Source organism: Cuculus canorus, chromosome 2, assembly GCF_017976375.1.
Source record: "Cuculus canorus isolate bCucCan1 chromosome 2, bCucCan1.pri, whole genome shotgun sequence".
In the NCBI taxonomy this organism is placed as follows: Eukaryota; Metazoa; Chordata; class Aves; order Cuculiformes; family Cuculidae; genus Cuculus; species Cuculus canorus.
In genome coordinates this window covers 88,806,546-88,830,743 of record NC_071402.1, presented here as the reverse complement: position 1 = coordinate 88,830,743, position 24,198 = coordinate 88,806,546, and the positions used below count along the sequence as shown (strand labels likewise).

Genomic DNA, 24,198 nt, shown 5'->3' with positions numbered 1-24,198 from the left:
TCTGGAATCACTCCAATAGATCAATATCCTCCCTGTGCTGAGGACTCCAGAACTGAACACAGTACTCCAGGTGAGGTCTTACAAGAGTGGAGTAGAGGGGCAGAATCACCTCCCTCGACTTGCTGGTCACACTTCTTTTGATGCAGCCCAGGACACAGATGGTTTTCTGGGCAGCAAGTACACATTGCTAACTCTTGTTGAGCTTCTCATGCACCAGCACCCCCAAGTCCTTCTCTTCAGGGCTATTCTCAATCCATTCTCCACCCGCCTGTAATTGTGCTTGAGACTGCCCCAACACAGGTATAGGACCTTGCACTTGACATTGTTGAACTTCATGAGGTTCGCACAGGTCCACCTGTCAAGCTTGTCCAGGTCATTCTGGATGGCATCCTTCCCCTCCAGTGTGCTGACTTTGCCATACAGCTTGATAATCATTGGCAAGCTGACTCAGGGTGCCCTCAATCCCACTGTCCACATCTGTGACAAAAATGTTAAGCACTGGTCTCAATACCAGTCCCTGTGGAATACCACTTCTGTAACAATGAATCAATACCTAAAGGAAATGCTATATGTGGAAAGATTTTGGGTCCACCAGGCAGCTCTTGGAAGACTATCACCTCATGGAGGCAAAGCTTCCTGAACCAACTAAAAATAGCATAGGGTTATTGTTAAAGTAAGCTGTCAGGCAGAAGCACTTGCTAGCAAATAAGACCTATCAGCAAAGACTCACGTGTGAACTGTTTCATTCACCTGGGATAAAATTAAATACATGCTGGCTTATGTTTGAAATATGCTCAAAGTGGTTTACCTGAATGCTATTCATGTCAACAGAGTTTTATCATCTTTAAATTGTTTTTGTTTTATTTGCCTACCCGTAAACGATTCCAGGGAGTGTTTATGGTTTATTTAAAGCCTGATGGTATTAGGACAAGTTCTACAACATTGCTATTTTTTGTATTTCCTTGATCGGATTCACCTACTGCACGGAAATAGGAAGGACAGCCTAGCTTTGACCAATGGTAACAGAAAAGCCTTTTCTTCAGTGTCTGACTGGGACAGCCACAAGGCCAATAAATGCCTTTTCCTGCAGTTACTTTAAAGTCCTCCCAGGTTGCTTTTACAAACATGCAGCCTATCACAAAGAATTATATTAGCTCCACCTATACATCTGATAAATTTTGAGCCCATAATATTTTCTGCAAATGGCATTATGTAGAAAATATTAAGAAATTTTTGCTCTGTTGCCACTGAGCTAAGATTAAGTGCTGTGTTTAACTACACATATCTCTGGCAAGACAGCTGGTCTCATGGTTTTGATTTGGCCACCTCTGGAGATGGAGAGTTCAGCACAGTCCTGAAAATGTTTTGTTATTATATGAATTCAACCACAGAGGAATATAAAAATATTTTTCCCAGGTATTTCCCACTTCCCCATCCCAACACATCTTTTCTCCATCTTCTCTGCCTCCGTTCTGTTTTTCAACTTTCTTTTGGATTATGAGTTTCAGGCGACATTTCATTCCATGTGGTCCTCACCAGTAAAGTGCTCTTCACACAGGTAAATAAAAGCCTTAAGCTCCTGTTTATTGCTCCTACCTGTTTCTTTACATTCAAAGGCTGCCTTAATCCTTTTGGCCACAATACCAGCCTGGGAAGGACTCCGAAGCTACTTGGCCCCCGATCTGAAATCTTCTGCAGAATCACTGCCCTCCAGGACATGTGTCACCCCTTCTCACACCACAAGGCATGGTGCAGCTCTTTTTGTTTCCAGATGCATCCATTTGTTTGCATTCAAGTGCAAGGCCATTTTCCAAGAGACCTTGATTATTCTATGCACCTTTTCTTTCTTAAAACAAAGCCACAGCTACACACTCAGTCTCATCTTTTTGGAAGTGATTGGTTTATTTGGCATTTAGACTAAATATGTAAGCTAGTGTAGGCCTTCATGACACTGGAGCAACAGCTCTGACATCCCTACGAAACCAGCCTATGGCCTACTAGTGTTCTAACTGATTGAGCAGTAAACGTCAGAGCTAATACTTGTGTGCAGCAGAACATGTTTGCTAGAAATGGGGATTCTCACATATATCATGCATATTTTCCTAACACATCACCGTGGAACACAATAGTCTTACACGATAGTTCCCAACAAACAGTGCTCTTCTCTCACTGGCCTCAGCATCTTTTTGATTTCAAAACCTCAATGCAAACACAGAAGGAAGTTTTGAAACACTTCATGTCACTCTGAATGTCTCTGCTCATTTCAAAACAGGGAAGGTGCAAGCTACTGACCGCAGGTGCCATGGTGAGGCTACATCTGCCATCTTCTGTGCTACATTTGCACTCTGTCAGCAGGTCCTTGTACATCTCTGATGGACACATTTATGGAAACATGATGGAAAAGAGAATTCAAAACAAAATTATGCAAACTTGAACCAAAAATCTGAAAATTTCCGGAATAGTTTAAATAAGTCACCCTTTCATTTTGATTAATCATTTTCCCTTCTTGGAAAATATCTTGAAAGTTATCCCATTTTGCAGGCAACCAGGCGGAAACAATTCCAGTGAGTTTTCCAATATCCTTACACTGAAGTAAAGGCCAGGCAGACTCTGGTTATGGTTATTGTTTCTGTATGCTAACTGCTGTACACAACAGATGTCAAACAATCCCTTCTGTCCTTACGGAGCATCTATTCATACCCTTGGACAGAAAAAAAAAAAAGAGTAGATTACAAGGGATTAGAAAATAGTTACATGAAGATGACTTTTAAGGATATCACATGCTTTATTTGAATAATATTCTACCGCCACTAAGAAAAAAGTAAAAACAGTTGTAAGAGTTGTAAGTAATGTTGTCAATGGTGGGAAATAGCAAAGAAGACAAGGACTTCAGCTTTAGCCAGGTTAAACAATAACTTGCTACTATTTGTGGCTGGTTCCCAGAAGGCCAAAAAAATTAACTCATGGTTAGTTAAATAATATTTCTATTAAAACAATGATCAGATCAAGTAACTGACATGTATGCGCAGGAAGCCTTTCAAAATACTCAGGTCGTGCAAAAAATGTTAGATCAAGAAAATATCTTTTAAATGCCTGATCCTTGAAGTAACTGAAACCTGTAGAAACTGGAAGCCTTAAAAAGAAAAAGATTTTTTTAAACCTTAATCCCAACATTCTCTCCTAAGAATAACACAGTTCTCTACTTTCAGTGTTTTCTCTTCATGCAGATGTTTTCATTCCCTTGTTACAGTCAAGAAATTATTTTTTTTCTGTGACCACAGCTTTCTTTTAAACTTTTATTTTATTTTTAAAAAGAGAAATAAATGAAAGAGATCTAAAGCTGTGTGGTTTCACATCCCCCAGATGAGTTGTCCAGTGAAAGGAGCAAGTAACTAGAGAAGAGGCATGTTGAATGAAGGACAAGCCTCCAGAAACCCCACAAGTTGTGGACAACTCTAGCTGCAGAAGCACAAGTGAGAACTACCATAGGTACAGCTCCTAAGGGTAAGTAATCCCTTTTACTGTGCCACCATGGGTTCACGAGTCACCTTTGTACATTCACATATTTGCAAACAAGAAGAGCAAATTCAGTGCCCAGTTATTGTACTGCGTCTGAACAATGAGGCTGGATGGAGAGTACCATGGTTCCCTTGGTCCCCCACCTGATACGAGGAACGAGGAACGTTGCTGTGGGCTTGGTGACCGCAGAGTCAAGACTACAATGAAATTGCTCTAAGCAAATTTACCAGCTTCGGTATGAGAGGATTGTAGCATATGGAGCAGACTGCGTCTGAAAAGGGCCAAATTACCTCATAGGGTTCAATGAGAGTGCACAAAGGCAGGGCGCCTGCAGGCAGTCTTCGGCCCCTATTCTCTGTGCTTCTGATCCATGAGACTAATTGCTTAGTGGATGCTTTGTGACTTTTGGGGTTTGGGAAGGCAGCTCGAGGTACTAAGAGTTGTTTATACAATCCACAGTGCAAATGGATGCTGTCAGCAAAGCAACGCGTGTTCAAAGAGAACAGCAACATAAAGAGTGTCTGGTTTCTTCTAAACCGAGAATAAGTTTTCTTAAGTGTAAACACATGCACACACTTGTGGCAGATATCCATCTAAAGGTAGATTGCTGCCCCTAACCTGCGCTTGCATCTATCGGTTTGCATTATATTCAGGTAGCGGTGAACACTGCCTTTTGGGTGGATGTAGAGTACTTGATGAGCTTCTTGGATGAAGGGCAGGTAAAAACTTGCTTTGTCTTGTATCCAAGATTCGAGTATTTACCTGTTGGAGCCCTGCATATTAAGGCCCACGCATTTACCCTGCAACACAACGTGGAATTTTAATGAATTCATGGACTCTGGAGGCCCCCACCCACCTCTTCTCAAACAACTGAAATCCTTTGCATTCCTCTTAAGTGTACCTACCCTATGTGCAATGGCAGTGGATCAGACCACAAACAAACAGGCCAACTACTAAACATAAAGAAAGTGACAGACATTTCCATGTGCCAGCCCAGTCAAAAGCGGAAAACATCCCTCCTCTCTCAAAGCACAAGAGGATCAAAATATAATTCTCAGTTCTCCCCTCCCTTGTCAAGCATATATGGCATTAAGATGTGCAGCATCACAAGCTAGGCTTGATCACTTAAATCTTCTGACTGAAGAAATCACTCTTGCTCAAACACAGAAAGTGGACATAATCAATTGCTTACCTAAAGGAAAAAATCCAACCCAGCAGTGAGGCAGCCCTTTGTGGACCCTTAAACAGATTTACCATGCTGCACATCATCCTCATCCAAGGAGAAACGGGGTGCAAATGGAAGCCAACTCCCAGTATGCAGCAGAATCTGTTTTAACAACTGATGTTGTAAACCTCCAGGTATAAAACATAGTATTAGCCCAAGGGGAAGGACTGTGCTGCATGCCAGAGAGATAGATAGAGGCAGAGACAGTGTCTATTCCAGTATCTCAAAATGTGATGAAACACTCAAAGGATAAACTCTAGATATCATCAATCTTACATATTATCTTGACAGCTACTGCTGAGAAGGAGAACAAAACATGTCTTATGAAGAGGAAGAGAAGACAGCACAGAAAGGGAATGGGTAGCTGGAATGGAGGCAAATATAGAGGATCCAGTATAAAAGCTGGCTAATCCTTACCTCCTCTAGTTGGAGTTAAATGGACTCCTCTCCACAGGCAACAGTGGTACCCCTTCTCCTGCCAGCACACTCAGAGTGGATTGGCTTGACAAATCCAGTAGCAGGTAAGAGGATTTCAGTTAGGATGATATTTGCCATTTCAAAGCAGTCTTCTCAGAAATACAACCTGCCAATAACAGTCAAACCTAAATTTTGTATTAAGAAACATTGCGCAGCTCTGTGCTCTTCTAAATCCCAGGCTCAGCATTAAAGAGAAGAAACAGGGTAAGTGGCACATGCAAAAGGCTGTATTCATATTTGAACACAAATAGAAATGCCTGTCAAAAAAATCCATCAGTTTGTATCCCACCCTAAGAGTCAGAGTGTATAACAGAGCACAATAGCATTTATATATGTGTATACTGAAATTAGGTTGCTTGCTACACTCCAGGACCTGGACAGTTGTTTCACTGACACACATACAGTCCTGATGATATTCAGTTACTCTATACCTATTACATCAGTGTTTTCCTTCTCTTCACCTCGTCCTGACTGGTGAACCCCCACTTACAGCAGAAATTATTTTAGCAAGAGTCTCACATTTCCTTTCACTATAACTGACCTCACATCTATTTCTCTCCCCATCTCTCATTTTATGCCTTGATCTGTTCTCCAGGTACTCAGCCTGTCTAACATTACCTCCTTACTCTGTTGCAGCCAGTTTCACTCTCTGGGTGACTGTCTCTAATACAATTATCATGGAAGAACGATCCCAAGACCAATCCTTGAGAGGTTTCAATAGTAATTTCTCTCCAGTCCGAGACATCTCTTTTCATTTAAATCTGCCCTTTAGCTCATCCATTAATCACAATTTTTCTGCCATCTCCCAGCTCCTCTCACAGTTTTACATGCTACATCATACTGGAAGCTAAGCGAGAAGGACTGTGCTTCCATGACTAGAAATAGCACTGCTTTTATCAGAGGTAGTGACTAGGTTTACCTTGACCATACTAAGTCTCCTCTCTTGTGTTTTATTGCCTTTTTACATTCCCATGTGCCCTTTCTCTCCTACAGAACAGTTGCTACCAATACCATGAAACCCAACAGGGCTGTCTTTACACCTTCTTCAAAGTCATTCTCCAATACCTTCCTTCCTTTGTTAAGTACAAACAAAACATTGTTCTTGAGCCCACAGTTACATGTATTGGTTCTTTCCAGACACCAAGAGTATGATGATGCAGTCTTCCTCCAACACTGAACACCTTTAGATATTTGATCCCACTTCTCCTGGTCTTCATTTCCGCTAAAAACCTGCAATGCCTGCATATTCAGAATCAGCATCCTAACTTAAACAGAGAAGAAAAGTATCTGATAAATTATTGGGCCATGCCCAATTACTTTCTTTTTTCCCTTTTATTTGTGCGGCTGAAGGACCTTTTACTATTTATTTTTAACTCTCTTTGCAGAGTCTAAACCTACCAACTGACTCCTGCCAATTCTCATTTTACCTGTACATTTCCTGACCTCTCACATGTGGCTTTCTTTGTTTACCTGGTCTTTTTTTCTACTTCATATTCAGCCACATCTGATAACTTTTCCTCCAGGTTTTTCACTTTGCAAGACATGGCTGTTCCAGTCTTTTTTTGTACCTTCAATTCAAAGAATGGCCAGCCTTGCTTTACAATCCTGTTCTCTTGAGATCTTCAGGCTTTAGCTAACTCCCTAAATGTATCAAATGCCATCTACCCGAAACTGAGAAGCTTTGCTGTACATCTGCCTTGATTATCCTTCATTTTAATTGAAACTGAAATCACTCAAGCCAAGGTTATTTTCTGCCTCCTTCCACAACTTAACAGTGTTAGATCTAAAACAGTATTGCCTGTTGCAGTTTCATTTACTAGAGAGGAACTCTGTTGGTTATTGCATTCAGAAGTGTCTGAATTCAGCTATTTGTCCCCCTGTATAATCTGGGAAGCCAAAGCCTCCCATAGAGCAGAACTTTAACAAGCAAGATCTATATCTACCAAATCCAGTTCTTGAGGTCATTGGTAGATATACCACACTACCTCAGCAATCATACTTCCCCAGAACATCTTTGGCTCTATTAGGTTGGTTATTTAACTCATATTATCTCCTTATCTATCTCATTAAAGGCTTACAGTAACATCACATTGTTTACCTTTACTTCTGTCTTTCACAAGTCAGTTATACTCCAGTGCCTGCACTCCACTCACAATTTCTGCTATTCCTCTTCTTCTCACCATCTCCTTAACTGTTTCAAGGTCTACAAATACATACGTAGCCTCCTACCCCATCTCCTTTGTCATATCCTTAAATATTCACTTAGATGCCTAACATCATTTCCAGGTGAAGCTGAAGTCTTGTGATTTACTCTTCTGGGACCTCCATTCAGTAATATGTCATATCATAATAGTATCAATTAAGTACCTAATGAGGGATAACATGCAACCAGCAAACTTTGTAGTTATCTCCACAACAGTTTTGTCATCTCTGTTGCACCTCAGTCATCCTCAGCTATAATCCTTCTTCAGAGTTTTAGGTTAAAAAAAATTTTAAGAAAAAGGGAGCATCCTTCTACCCCCACCAACCTTTAATTCCATATCTGTAGGATCTCTTTCTATCCCTGACTGTTGGCTGTTCAAGCTTATTTCTTGCCTGGTAGAACCTTAGGCCCTCATTTAAGTGTAATGTCCACAGATTGATCCTTCCACTGCAATATGCAATTTCTTTTGGCCAGATTTCATTTCTATTTCATATATTTATTTATTTTTAAATATGGCTGATTGACTATTCATATTTTAATCTCTACCTCATGCTTTATTCTCTTCCTCGGTATTCACAAGTATTAGCATAATGAAATATAAACTACCCAGAAAGAGAAGTCTGTTGTGCTGTGACTTAATAGATACAGTCCAAGTTGCTTGGAATATCTTTACAGAGGAATAATATTTCTTACATAATACCCTTAAGCTATAATGTTCCTTATTCCTACCTTAAATCAAACATAAAAGTGCTAAAACTATACCAACTTTCTCCCTTTAACACAAATAAAAATAACTGTTTGGCAAACAGGTTGTCTATTCTCATACTTTCCTCCTTGCTGGAATTTCACCTTGCGGGAGCTCATGCAAACTATTTTTTATTGGCTTTGGTTAACATAAGTTCAAATAAACTCAACACTCAAAGCCAAACTTTCAAAAGGTGTCATATATTTTGCCTGCTTTGAACTCAAGGATTTTGCAGGCTTTCCCTGTAGATCTGCCAAGGTTAGCAAAGTTCAGAGAACCTAGCCCAAATTGCAAGGCTGCAATAAAACCTGAAATGGAGATTCATCTAGTTTGAACATTTATGAAAATTGCTTTACACAGGTAGCTGCTTGGTCCTTCTGACACCCCCCAAAAAGCAACAGGAGGGGATTTTTCAATTTTGTCACCTGGAGAAAACTGCATTGAGAATTTAAATAGCTGTGTTATTTACCGTTATTGTCATAGTCATCTCTGCTTCCATTTTACAAGGAACTGGTGCTGGTTTGAAATAAGCCTTAGATTTTGAATTCCAGTTCTTTGAATTCCCCCATGTGACAGTTTCATATCTGCTCTAACATTGTTGTTTCCAAAATAGATTCTACCTCTCCATTTTGTAAGCTGTATTAAAACCCGATATCTTGCTCACATGGCTGGCCTCATGGTATACTGACATCATTCAAGAAATCAGTCATCTCATAAAAATCACAAGATGATCAAATTTTTCCCCATAACAAGTCTCAGTCAATTACAATATTCCTGGTCTGCCTACAGATTGGACGTCAAGAAGTGATAAACACATACTTATATATGTTTTTATATACTCACACAGAAAATTATTCCCTTAAATGTCTACACTGAAAAAAGGCTGAAGGCTGGAGTTCATTTACAGGTCATGTCCCACCTCTGACTCTGAAAATAAAGATGATTACAAACTGTAACAAGAAGCATTACTAAGGATTATACATACTATAGGCATTTCTTCCTTGTTCTCTCCTTCCTGCATCAAGTACTGGCAATCTTTACCTGCAGTGGACATACAAAACTACATAGTGACCCAGTCTATTAGTATATCTGGATTTGTTACATAATAAACTTCCATTAATAATGTGTTGTAAGAGAGCTGAGTGAAGAATAAAACCAATTTATCATTTACTACAAAAACACTACTCTGGGAAATAGAAAAAATGTAAACTGCAAGGGCTATAAAATGTGAGTGCCTAGATAGAATCATAGAGTCATAGAATCACCAGGTTGGAAAGGACCCACTGGATCATCGAGTCCAACCATTCCTAACACTCCCTTAAACCATGTCCCTAAGCACTTCATCAACTCGTTCCTTTTACATTTACTATAGATGCACAGGCATTTCAGATATGCTCTGTTACTGGCATTTAGCTGGAATGTTGTTATCATGCATCTGTTTCAACCAAGAACAGATAATACAAGTTAATTCTATAAGGTAACAGTCCAGCCCCTCAACTTGCCCATTACAACTTCAGTAAAGCAGAGGCGAAAAAGCCCCAAGAATCCTCACTACTGCTGAGATCTCTCTTTCCAGGTGGCATCTCTGCCACACAACAGGCTCACTTTGCCCTCTACACTACTAAGAAAGAACGCACAAAGCAATTTAAAGAGGACAGGAAAGCATCAAGGTACTGATTAATCAAATCTCAGGTGACTGCCACCAACACATTTGTTTATCTCTTAAAAATTTAGGTGGGTGGGGGGCAAAATCAAATAAGAAGTGAAGTCATGTTGAGTAAAGAAGTAAAGTAAAGTTGGAACAGCTTCAGGTCAAAAGCTGCTTGTTGCTGTGTGTTTGTACAAGTTGAGGCCTTTAGTTCTCAAATATGGACATATATGAATCAAGAAAATACACGGAAATCCTCTGTTAAAGGTGCACTCACTCTGCCAATCCATTGACCTCCAAATCCTTTTGGTAAGACATACTTGCTCACTCTCGCTCTCTTTACAGATTAGTTCTGTCTGCTCCTAGGCGCCTACTCTCTCTTTCTCTAATGTGATTAAATAAGCTCCCTGTCTCTCCAGGCTTGTGCAACTGCCTCTCGCTTAGTCACCCAAGCACTCTACAACACCCCAAAGGAGTGGAGTCAGCTGAAACAGGAGCGTTCCCAGCTCTGACATGTAAAGTACTTGCACTCGGTACTAAATAAACTTGGAAAAATGTTCACAATGCAGCTGTGTGCACAAGATGCTGCAACCTCAGGGCAAGAATAATTACACACAAACAAGATACTTAGGATTTATGCTTCTCTCAAATAAAAATGTGAACTGCTCATGCCAATCTCAGCACTTCTTGGTATGCCTGCAATCTGAGGTAGAGGAACAGATTCCCTGCTAGGGTTAACAGATTAGATATCATCACTGCTTTATTTTCAAATAAACTCCATAGGAGTTCTAAGCATTGTGGGTACACATTGATATACTTTCCACCATGGGAGGATGAGGATTCATGGGAGGTCTTTTAAATGTTCTGTTGTGTTAATGGTATTTATTTGGGTAATTTTCTATTGGCATATGGTGGGCATTCCTTTTCAGAAGTTACAGGGTTAAAGCTGAAGCCCACAGGAATGCCAGACTGAAAGAAAACTGAAAAGGTTTCAGGAAACAGGAACAAAGTACTTCTAGACCCTTCCAAACAAAGTTTTATCTAACTTGCTTCTTAAATTCTCTTATGAGGGAGAACACCAACTGCTTGTGCAAGTAGCCTGCTGCAATGCTTAAGCATATCTCCAAAGACTACTGTTTCTCCTAACAGACAATATTAATTAACTTCACTGCTGAAACATAAATCTCTCCTTTTCTCAGTGAACACGGCTAAAGATTGATCACTGCCCTCTTCACAATAACTTTTTAATCATGATCATATTCATCTTCTTCCTGAGGAAAACAAAAAAAGCAAAGCTGATTCCCTGATCCTTTGTGTTTTCGAAACTCCTCAACATTCTTGTGCTTTGGATCTGTGTTTGAATGTACCACACCAAGTGGCAATGCAGAAAAAGAAAAAAAAAAAATCAAAGAAACCTGTGGAAAGAAGTCTTGACTGCAATGGACCTGAGATTTCTCATCAACCATTCTCCTGAACCAGACTCAGGAGTGAACATATGCAGCAGTATTCTAATAATACCCTCATGGTCTACTCTAAAATTCAAAGAAGACTCTCTTAAAGTTGCTTTTATACTTTGCTCTGTGCAGTGGAACTTGAAATGGTATGACTTACAGAACTGAAAGGGGACTTTATATTAAAGGTGCTGCAAACAAGGAAAATCAGTGAACAATTTTCAGGAGTACTTGAGCTAGCAATTGCTTGCTGGCTAGAATGCAAGTTACGCCATGACAGACCCACTTCGTATTTTACCGCAAGGAACCAGCAAGCTGGGAGACCCACAGGCATTTCCACCAGCCTATCAGGCTGGACAAGCTGCAAGGACAAGCAGTCTGATATTTCTGCCTTCCCTTTCACTACCACAACAACAAAGAGGAAAAAGTTAATTCAGCTTTCTAACTTTATATTTAGGTCAAGTTCAGTTAAAATTGTAAGAAAAAAAGGTTCAGGAGTTCACTATTTTCTTAGCCAAATAACAATGAAAATGGAACTTGCATTCCTCTGCTTAAAGGATTTACATAGAGTGAAGAGACAGCCTATGCAAGTCAAATATGCATAGTAGCAGGCTCTTTACAGGAGGCTTCAGGAACCAAAGGAGAGAGAGATGGGAAACATCTGCCATGCTACCAACCCCAGACTGGAGAGAGCTCACACAATCTTTTTTACAATGCTGTATCTGCAGATGACCATCATTTCCATAGTCCATCATTTCCATAGCCCTGATCCCTGCCATACTCTTCACTACATGAAAAGAAGAAAATAATTAACCAGGCATGGGAAAAAGATGCTAGTCCCAAAACACACGGAAAAGAGGAAAATGTTATTTTTCCTGCTGGCAATTTTGTTTGGTTGGCAGAGCATGTCATTTTGACTGCAAAAAGGAGCATGTGTACCAAGCTCTGTGAGTTCATCTTGGTATCCCTACCAGTGCCAACTAGTAGCAATTCAGAGCTCAGCTTGTTATTGAAGATTAATCCATTACAGCTGTCAGGTATCTGCCAATTTAAACCTTAGTGAGAACTGGTCAGAATTGAGTGACTTGAGAAATCAATACTTTTTTTATTGTTTCAGAGGCTCAAATGGGCACATGCAAAAGATACTATCTACCAGCAGTGCATTTTGCAATTGATTAGAAATTAAATCCTTTGTTCTTGAATCAGGGTGGGGAAAATATTTTGAGACTGCAGTTTGATCTAAATGTTGCTCTTACTTGTGGTTTGGCAAAAGACTCTGAAATGCTGTTAAATCAAAAAGGCAAAGAAAACCTGCAATTGCCATGTCTCTGCTTATAAAAAAAAAAAAACATTTTAAAATAACCACATGCATCATTCACTACATAGATACCACATTCTTCCCTACCCTTATTTAATAGCTAGCTGTCAATCTATGTTGAAGAGCAGTTACCTGACATTACCATAATAATGCTTCAAAGCTTCATATTAAAGATGGGTATCTTCCTAGGCAAGCCCATAAGAAAAGAACAAAAAAAAAAAAAAAAAGCAAGCTTTTCAATCTAGAGCTGCAAAAATGCACTTCTCTGAGAAATGGTAGAGTGTATTCAAGCAGGAATGATGATCACAGGTACCTCTAACTTCTCTCTGCTGTAATTAAGCAGAGAGATCAACAAATCTGGCTGTGCATAAGAAAGGTTTCTCATCTCTATTTTTATCCTCTGTGGTAAAGAGGAACCTAAATGTGAACTGAGTCCTCTAGCCATAAACATAACATAAACACTTCCGCCATCTTCCAGGATAATCACTACAACTTCTCAGGACAGCTCATGTGCAACCACTTTGATGTTTATTCATTCTCAAAACATGCTCCTTTCACATGTTCCTCCTGTGAGCAAATACTGCAATGGAAACTTGCCTGTGCCACAGGTTTGGGAGGTGTAAGTGTACAAGCCAAAAACCCTCACCAAAATCTTTCAAGTTGTGTTAATTTGATATTGAGTATGGTGAACTTCAGCTGACATTAAAAGCATATTTTGCGAGGTGGATTAGGAGGTGGTGGGAGTCAAAGATCTACTGAACCTCTGGGACATACAACTGCCAGATCTAAGCATAAAGAATGGTGAGAAATCAAAGCACAGAAATCCTGTGAAAAAAGGGACCAGGTACTTTGGTGGAAGGGAAATACACCTGAGTGATAGCTTATCAAATACGTAGTGCTTTCCATTCCCTCTGCGAAACAGTAGAGAAGCCTGGGACCAGAGGGCAGTTGGAAAGCAGAAGACAACAGGTGTTTCACAGGAGAATGTCTAACAGCAAACACAGAGAGAACCAAGCATGTCCTCACTCCCCCTATCACGTCTTGTGACCCCATCAGATGAGTCCCAGAGCAGAGACTTTCCTTAAGCTACTATCAGGAAAGCTATTGACACAAGACTCCATGATCTGCAAATCCCTCATGCAGCTTCCCATTGACTAAGCCTTCCACATCTCAGCTTTTCACTGACTACAAGCTGAATGTTGCAGGAATGTAGTTGTGCCAGTCTTCAGTGTTAGGACACAGGACCTCTGACACATGAGACTACACAAAGGGAAGCCATTAGTAAATGGGACAAAAACTCAAGCACCTCTGAGAGAAAAAAGAAGGGCAAAGATAAACTTCCTTCCTGAACTCACTCCCTCCCAAGACAAAGAGATAAAACCTGCCACATGCACTCTTTAGCACAAGAAAAACATGTCCCCGGGAACCACCTTCCAGTAGCCCACTATTGAAGGATTTGTCACCCTGGAGAGTATCCTTCAGCTTTTCTTTCTCTGGACACACACATCATATCAACTGAGGATGGACAGGAATGACATCTCTCGCCACCTTCCCCCCATATTCCTCAGTTCACAAAACTACCTACATGAGAGCAATGACATCTGCTCAGTACTCCAGGACACATCATCCATTCAAGGCAGTGAAGTTCCTTATTCAAACATAGAACGGTTATGGGCAAGGCAATGTATTTATAAATTTGTACACAATGTTGTTTACTCTGATACAATTGAATTGCTTCATACAAGTGTTTTGACTGAAACAAGGTAATGGGAACCCAGACTGCTGGAAGCCAGCTCAGTTTTAGTTTGAATGTATGTATTTATTTAAGCTTTTGCAAGGTTTCCCATTGACTACGCACATAAGAGGGGCTAAGTCAATGAGGAAAGAGAGCCTCAAAATGGTACCTGTGAGCTTGCACCATGACAAAAAAAACAGCAAACATCACAGCATTATTCCATGTCAAGAGCTTCTTTCATCACAGTTCACTTTACATCTGTGTTTCCTTCTTACTCTGGAAGAGGGTTTTTCTGATGCACTAGAACAGGGAAGAGGGGGGGAAACAGTTAAAGAATGCAAAGAAAATCTCTTTTACTTCTTCATGTTGAGTCATCTATTAGCATATAGAAAAGTTCCTGCATTGGAAAAAAAGATAGAAAATATAAAATATATTGCTGTGAATCAACGTAAGACCTGTCACATACAGGCAATACATGTTCACATGCATGCATGAACATGTACACAAACACACACACTCATTCACATATGCACATGCCCAGAGGCAGTGTCTACCATCCTTTCCACAAGCGTTTAGTCTGTACTTGGATCCAAATTAACAATGGGACTAAGCAGCGAATCTGAATTCAGGTTCAATTCTTTCTCAAGGCTGACCACAAAGGGTACTGGGTCCAGGCTTTCCATGGGTCTGTCATAGATCAAAATATGTTAATACTAACTCATCCAGTTTGTGGACAAAAAATATTAACGTAGCTATGAAGAATTAAGTGTTTCAGTCACAAAAAATCAACAAAATAAGTCAGTATTCTGTGTCTTGCAACAGTGCTTTTCATTAAATGTTTGCACAAAGTATAGCAAGCATGACAAAATAATTTGTGGTTTATGCATGTATATAGCTACATTAGACTGTACAGGCTATTTAAATAGTGCATTATGTTAGCAAACGTAGGGTTACCAATGATGATAAGAAGTGTGGGCAGACACTTCATTAATGCATGCACAGATTGCCAAGATACTCTGCTGTCTCCTTGCTGAAAAAATACAAAATACAGTAGCAAGATTGAGTGGGATGATGAAGTCATCTGGCAAATCTCCACTGGGTGACGCACCTAGGAGCAAATGACATAGCATATTCACACCACCCACTGGATACACAACTAGACTGGAATTCAGGTGCGGATAGACATTTCAGTGATCCCCGTTCCCCAAGCATGGACAAGCCACAAATCAAACCTAACATGCTGTACCTTTGGAGGAGGGAACACTATTCCTACCTTTCTTAAATTCTAGCCAAGAAAAAGTACTGGTAGAGCTACCAAAAGATAGTGTGGCTGAACATTTCCCATTCTAAGTTCTTTGGTTTTGGATGACTATAAATTGGCTAAACTTCAGTTATCAGGGGAGAAATTTCCATGTCAAGATCTGCTTCCAACTATTATTTATTTTCTTTTGACATTAGGATGGTGTAAACAAATCAGCCCCTAATCTTGGGAAACGGAGATTGCTGCTTTACGAAAATGTTCTGCCTAAGTAAGTGAAACACAGGTTGCTTTGATTCTTAGCTCCCATTCTGTGGATATGAAAATGATAAATTTACTAGTAATTGAATCACATTACACAAGGAAAATACAAAGGCAGATAAAAGAGCTCTCACTTTAAATGTCATGCAATCTAAACATTGTTCAACAGCTATTATTGCTAAAGGCTAACTTTAAAACACAGGTGTCACAGAAACAATCCTAAAAATCATTTAAGGACAGAATGTTAAGCACTCAAGTTTCAACAACAACAAAAAACCCAAAAAGTCACAAGTGGGAGGAAAGAAAAGTTTAATAGGATTGTAAACTGTAATGCCCACTCAGAAAGATCTTTTATTAACTTTCAACAAAAGTAGGCAGGAGTTTTTCAGAGAGGCATGTTTCCTGGTCCTTTTCTAATGCATTTATCAGTTTCTGGAGGCCATCACGTAACTCTACATCTCTTTAGCAAGAAGTTCAATTCAAATAGCTATATTTTGTGGGCAATATAAAGCATTATGATGCATTGAGGACAAAAGAAGATATTCACTAAAAAGCCAGAATAGAAAAGCAAAAAGGAAGTCATTTTTTACCAAATTTTTACCAGGCAAGTATTTTTATCAAATACATTTTTTCCACTACAATTTTCTTTTTTTTCTAAGAGAATGCTGGTTTTACACTGTTTCTGCAATTACTTTTCAGGTCAATTCTTTCCTGTTTTAGCTTTCCCTCCTTCCCCAAATCTATTCCCCCCTTCCCAGAGGAGAGGCCAAGTCCTACTTGTTTGAGTGGAATGTTGACGCCCACGTGGGTGGGTGCAGAATTAGACAAAACAAGTCCCTGCATTCCTTAGGATGTCAGCCCCCTTCAGCTGGCTCTTTCCTAGTGTCTTATTAATAGGTAAACATCTCCCAAATAATCCTTCCCCATTCTTTCACAGTGGAAAAAACAGAAACAAAAAACTTCCTTAAACAGGTGCCCAGGCATATTTATAGCAAAATCTTATGCTAGTTAGACAATTATAGTTTTTCAGTTGCCCAATTTAAATTCCTATAGGTACCTAATAAACCATCAAATGAAGAAGAATTACCAGTAAATAGTAATTACTTTGAAAGAACAGTACTTCAAATATTAAAGTGACACTTCATTAGCTATGCTGGCAAACAGGTCAGTTTGAAACAAATGGCTATTTTAAATTAGTGGTCCTATTGCAGACATGGGGTGTAATTTTTATTACCAAATACCCAGCCAAACTAGTGACCTTAAAATTATTACTCAAGAAATAGTTGAGAGTTAATTAGAGTACTGTGCCAGGGGAAAAAAAAGACTAGTCTTGAACATCTCTGAATTCTTTCCAGGAAGGTGTTTTTAATAACGACAGTAGTTTACTCCATTTAAAGGTCCATATCCTCAAGACAAATGTAGGCTTTTATGAAACCAGCAAAATATAATACTAGAAAAATACATCCATCCCTTTTCTCCAACTGCAGTGAAGTATTTTCTTAAGAAACAAAATGAAGAGCCTCTAAAGCATATAGAACTTCAGAATTGCATCTCTACTAGAGGACACCATAGACTAGAAACTGAATTCTTCCTAATAGAAGCTTGTGCCAATTTTTCCTTTTGCTGTGCAAGGTGAAATGAGGGCAGGAGGGAAACCTACAGATAAATGTAATTTGACATTTATAATTTTTCATTTTTATCAATGCATGGCATTAGAACTCATTGCAAAATCAGTTGGCTAATGTACATTTCCTTGGTTGCAATCTCTCTGTTCTGTAACATACACCAGAGCAAAAAGTTTTCAGACTGATAATTCAAGCAACTGCTATCTGTAATGCTTCTGCAAGTCTGTCACTGACCAGAAAAGTTCCTGTATTTTCATCTCTCCGGAAAATTGTGTCTCTAGCTTTCCTCAGAAGAAACTACAAATAAGCTGGCACAATGCAAAAGGAATAGAAGTCCCACCATGGATTGTTCCCTTTAGGCTTCTGCACAGATATGTTCTCTCCACACTCTTCTTTTCACCCCAATTTCTATCCAACATTTTCATCAGGTATTCCTCTTCACACAGTCCCATCCAGTGCATTCTGTTGTGGCAGTAATCTCAATCACAAGCAGCTATGTTTCTTAGATTCGTCCCAGGTAAAGGATAGCATTTAAGGGCTTTTTTATGTCATAGCTGGGGATAATTTGCCAACTACTTACTACACACAAAAAGAACGTGATATTATGATACATAATGGAGGACCCATGAGACCTGCCAGAATGACACTGAAAATCAATGTAACAGTTAATTCCCTCTGAGGTAGAATGACTTCTCATAGGATTCAAAGGAAGATTCAAAATGAAGGTTTAATTTGGGAAGAAAAATGTAGGTAATCTTTCCATCCAAAGATGGAATCCATTAATTTCCAGGAGGCACACCTGGCAGAGGCATAGGGAAGACCCACAGACTAGTGAAAAATCTTTAAATTCCGAAAGGATTTGGATATCATGTGGGACTTGGAAGGAATTTCCTTAGCTGAGAAGGGGAGCCCTGAGATCTGACCTTTGCTCCTCTAAGCTTTACATAAAACAGTGAAGTACGTTAACAGTCCTAGAAACAGGGGCCAAAATCCTGGATTTCTCCTCCTTGGCTGAGTTCATTAGCCACAAGGCTTACAAATACAAACTTTACTACATGCTATCTATGGCTCACTTGAATTATTGCCCAACTAGTGGAATAGTTTTTGCAGGAGCACTGGAGAGCATTCCCACAATTCACTTAGAGATGAGAGACGACTTCCAGCAAAGTGGGAAACCAGACTTGGATCTGCCAGATCTTGGATGAGCTCCAGCCAGTAAGGTGTTGTATGAAGTGTGAGAATACAGCTTTTCTGTCAAATTTTAAGAGGGAGGAATGAATCTTGTTCAGCAGTTCGAGATTGAAGCTGTGAATATCCACCAGCAGAAAAGAATTCAGGTCTCTGGAACAATCTCTTTAGGATATCAGGTGTGTGCATGGAGTCATGTTAAACTGGAGTATAGTGTCTGGTGCCTTACCCCTAGAGAGCAGTAATATTTCAGACATATTCTGGATTTCAGTATTTCTTTTAACTGGTACCTGGCACTTTTGAGCTTGCTGTTTCGGATCTCATTCCAAAGTGCCTAACTGTCCTTGATTACTATACAGTGCTTTAAAGCACCAGACACCAAAGGTCTGTATTGCCCTCAAGGTGGTTCAAGGCAGACAGTTGCAAAACATAGGTCCACCCTTGAATCCAGATCTATGTGCCCGATCCTGCACTCCATTGAGAGCTTTGCTACAGATTTGAAAGGGAATGGAATCAAACTCGTTCCAGTCTCAATAAAGCTCTGACTATGCACCAAAGAGATCTACACAACAACTAAGTGAGGACCTACAACTGACTGTGCATGATTATGAGCTTGTAGTGATAGGAGTAGGGGCAATGGGTACAAACTGAAAAGGGGCAGATTTAGACTGGACATAAGGAAGAATTTCTTCACCATAAGAGTGGTGAGGCACTGGCACAAGTTACCCAGGGAAGTTGTGGATGCCTCATACCTGGAGGTGTTCAAGGCCAGGTTGGATGGGGCCTTGGACAGCCTGGTCTGGTGAGAAGTGTCCCTGCCCATGGCAGGGTGGTTGGAACTGGATGATATTTAAGGTCCCTTCCAACCCAAACTATTCTATGATTCCGTGATTCTATGATTCTATGAACTGGTATTCATGTCCATTGGAAGTTGTCAAGTAGCAGCTGAGAGTGGTGAAAACAGATACTGTAGCCAAAGCATCAGACCCTGGAATGCTTCTGAGAACATTGGTCTTGGCCACAGTCATGCCTTGGCCCCATCTAGGAATGATATCCACCACTCAACACTATCTTGATTGCTTCAAAGGAAAAAAAAATTGGATCACACATAGGACTGTTAGAAGAACAAGGTACCAGAGCATGTCATGCTATGCACTCAGCTTCGTCTTATCCAGAAATGGTAATAGTACAAAGCTAATCAACACCCCATTTCAAAAAGCTCTCCCCACATTCTGTATAGGCCCTGTGACTTGGATCTATTAGCACGGCCCTCATAAAAAACAGACTGGAGAGTCAACAAGTAGTATTGCTCAGTTGTCCGACAGCCCAGATCACTTGAGGGGAAAGAAGAAAAGCCAATTATATCAGATTACTGTGGATTTAGCAGCCTAATTTAAGCATTCTCACTGGAAAATGAACTGTGAAGTATAGCTGTAGGAAACAGGGCCCTTATAATCGAAGAAGTTCATTTGTTCAGTTCAGCTGAATAGTCATGGAAATGCCTATCTCATACAAATATTTGTCTGACATATTGATATACAAATATAATTTCAGTATATTAGCTGAAGCACTAATTAGATTAATAGCTTTATTTGCTTTGAAAATATCTCCCTTGCTGAAATCAATTCAAAGTGCATGACAAAATTTCATTAAGCTGTACAATATGTTTTTTCATCAAGCACAAAGTTACCATCTCCCAGATATCTTATTATAGCAGCACATGATAGGATTCTCAAATAGGTTCAGAAATCCTTGTGCCAACAGTGTTTTGTACTTTTTTATCAGTAAGTATGGATTTTTTTTTTTCCCCCACCTCCTGAGGGAACATATTTGCTTCACACGTAGACAGCACTGAACTCATGAATGCAGGATTAAATTTACTGAGGGGTATGCTTGTGGAAATGTCAACCTTGTGCTACCCAGGAGGGTTCCTTCATACAAAGCAGTACATGTTTCATTCCACATGACCTAGGTCACAAGCTCTACCTCCAGCAACCCACACCATAATGGGTGATAACCATCACCCCCTTTTCATCTGGCAAAGAGTACTCTATAAACTGTGAAACAGAGAAACAGGACCTTTACAAATGTATAGGTATTTACACGTTGCTCAAGAAGTGCTACCACAGGGCAAAGGAGCACCAGAAGCAATGGACAGAGGCCTGAGCTGACCTGAGGGGCTCAAAAGCCAAGGAACATATGTCTCTTTCCCCAGGAAAAAATCATTAAATTTATGACTGGGCAGAAGAGGGTTGTGAAAGAAGGTGAATAGATGCACAAATAAAGAAGAGATGGAAATGCCATTCCTACAGCCAAGAATGATACCAGTTGCACCCAGAGAGACAATGATCTGTAGCTATTTCTCTTCCCAGGATCCTTTCTGTTCTCGCTTCCTCAAGCCTCAGTCTAAACAACCCAACTGGTTTGTCACAACTGCATGATCTGGGAAACTACGTCAGTTCTTTGCTCCTGAGCGTCCTCTGTGTTTTATGTCTCTCTTTCTTCACATTGCCAACACACAGATATTGCAGTGGTGAGCACAGAAGAAAATCTTTCATAAGCTAGACCGGACCTGCCAAACAGCAACAGGTTTTATTCTAGACTTAGACACCTCAGGTAATAAGGTCCTAATCCCAGGTATTCTGTGCTTCCATAACAATTTTCCTGCTGTCTCCAACACTTGAGGCCCAGAAGGAATACAATAAGGTAGGAGATGAAAGACAAAAGGAGTGCTAGCAGAGATGCAGCCAAGAGATACTGATCTCTGTGCTATGGATTTGTGCACTTCCTCAGAAGAGAGAGTTAGAAAGCACTTGCTAAATGTAGGATCCTTAAAGACATAAAGGGGCCAAAATTAGGTACAACACCTGAATAGTTCTGGAGTTAAGATTTTAATTTCACATCACTGATATGTGAGAAGCTGCTTTACATGGCAAAATTAAGCAGGTGCCTAAGTACTTACTCTGAAGAATTGACTCATGTTCTTAGTTTGTAAGCAGAACAGAACCACCTTCTTCACTGAGAGACCCTAAAAACAAGCAAAGAATTACATATTTTACTAAAGGGACAAAAACGTATTTAACATATTTTCTAACATGGCACTTTTATACAGCCAGGCAAATATAAGTTAGTTTTTTTCAGATATTATATTTAGAACCAGACGAGAAATATTCCAGCACTTGTGGGAGTTGTATTCCATCAATGGCACTACCATCCACCTGAGTCTATCCATGTGTTGGTGTGCAGGAGTGCTGTGTCTTCCTGCAACACTCATGTCAAAACTAAAATACCTTGCATTGTAGACACATTAGGAGTGCTTTATCATGCTCAGCTGATGCACACAATAGCTCATTATGATTGGGTAACTCAGCAACCAAGCTCTACAATAAGCCCACCCTGAATCCTAAAAAGGGAGCCATATATAGGCTATGGAGGTGTTGAGTAAGAGAAAATTTACTGTGCTCTACATAATTAATTTTGCTTTCAATCATTCTGGCATTTTTAGCAAAGCTGCTAGCTGAACACTCTAAATAATTATATCCCTGGTCTAATGTCATCAAGCATCTTCCAGCTCAATAAAGTTCTATTTTATTCAGACTGTTCATGCCCCTTCCTCAAACAACAACTGAAAATACTTCAGTCTAAGTACAGAGGAAAAATATAGATTATTTTTTTTTCCTCCAAAGATGAGACTCCTGGTTACTCTGGACCAGGGTTAGGTATTGCAACAGACTCTGCATCCTCCATCACCTATGTTAGCAGTTGCCTACTTTCTCACTCACAGGTAAAATAGAAGAAACAGCTTTTGGACAAAATCACAAGGGAAAAAAAAAAGCCAAAAAAAAGAGCCCTAAATACAAAGTAGAGGGGAGGGAAAGAAATAGTAAATTAATGAAAGAAAGGGAGACTGGGACTACTTGGGTAAAGAGACTGGAGTTGAGATCAGTAAAAAAAAAAAGGGCTAACCAGAATCAGGTTAGCTGGTAGAGGAATATGCTATATCAAACACAAGCAAAGAGAGCTCATAGCGATCTGGTCAGAGGGCAGAATGAGGAGCCAGGTAGTGGTGGAGAAAAGGAAGAGAGATGGGACACCAGTCTAGCACTTTTGGGAAACGAGGATGACTGTGGGCCCTGGTGATGAAGGCCAGGATATGGGCTTAGCTGCATGCGGGCATCATTCTGATGTCACAGCTTTTTTATTTCTCTATTTTACCTCAAAATACAAGCCAAGGTCTTGCTGTAATTTTTTATGTTAAAAAAAAATTCATAACAAAGTCAAGATTTAAGACCTTAAAAAATGACAGTATTAATGCATCTCTTTTGTGCTCTAGACATCCCAATGCAGCCTATAGTAAGTCAACTACTTGCTATTCTTTTCCTTACTCCTGAGAACTCGTGTCCTCTTTCATGGCTGTGGTATGAATCTTTCCAGCACGTGTCTTTAATTCATAAATATTAGGTTGGGCTGTTTCTTACCCCACTGATTATGAATGCAATTAAATGTATTTTTTTCAAGTGAAGTTCTTAATATTCATTACTAATGTCATTCAGAGCTCTAGACTGCAGTTCGACTGCTACATCAGAGAATTTTTTTAATGGGATCTCCGCTCTCTGCAAAGATTGGCCATATGTCATAATGAGCAGATCCATTTAAATCCCATCACATTGAATGGTATAGTAAATGACTCACCTGACAACCTTGGAACACTTCAGAGGAGTAGAGCAATGAAGAGCAGGTGTTCATCTGAGGACAGCAGGGATACTCCTATGCTTTCTGCAGTTTGTGATGGGTACTTGCAGCTAGCTGTGTGTTTTCCTGAAACGGAACACTTAACCCAAAGACAGGCCTGTATAAACAGGGAGTCTTAGTAGTTTCATAATTTTAAGCCTAACTAACCAAAAAGCAAACAAACTTGTAGCCTCACTTGGAAACAAAAGAGATGAGAATCCTAGGAAGTGAAGCATGAAGCCCAGTATAAATTGTGTGACTTACGTGCATTATATAAGCAAAAGATGTTACTCTGTGAACAAGAAGACATAGTTTATATAAGGCAGAGGAGTTCTCCATGAAAAAAACAGCTACACACATTAGCAAGAGGGCTATTAAGATAAATAGAACCCATGGATCTCACTGAAAACACTGAAATGTAGTTGCCTATACTATTTTTGTTACCATCAAACTTAAGTTTCTCTGATTATAGCCCAAGAATGAAAAGGGATGAGTCCCTCCACTTCTGTGGAAAAAGCTCTAGCACTCCACGCAGTAATGAAAAAAGCATGGGACATGGCAGTGCTTTGGCAGCCCAGTCCAACCCAGGGACAACAGCAGGCAGTAAAAGGACCCTTGGGTGACATAGGCAAGAAACTGCTTAGGTCCATTCAATCTAATGAACCATGTAAAAGTTGACCACAGTGATGTTTTTCAAACAGTGCTATTTGTCATCACATATTATTGGCAGTAAATGTATTTCAGGAATTTTCTTTGCAATTCTTTTCAAATGTCTCAAAAATCAGTTTTTGTGGCACATCCCCAAACATTTTTT

General features: G+C 39.8%; 1 long non-coding RNA gene across 1 annotated transcript; it reads right to left on the bottom strand.

Moving 5' to 3' along the window:
* Window positions 1–1,606: 1,606 nt before the first annotated feature.
* Window positions 1,607–23,726, bottom strand: LOC128851310 (uncharacterized). Its single transcript, XR_008448642.1, has 4 exons — window positions 23,346–23,726; window positions 21,616–21,681; window positions 5,162–5,327; window positions 1,607–2,701 (listed from the first exon to the last, which is right to left on the bottom strand). It is a non-coding gene; the product is annotated as an uncharacterized LOC128851310 (long non-coding RNA).
* Window positions 23,727–24,198: the final 472 nt, after the last annotated feature.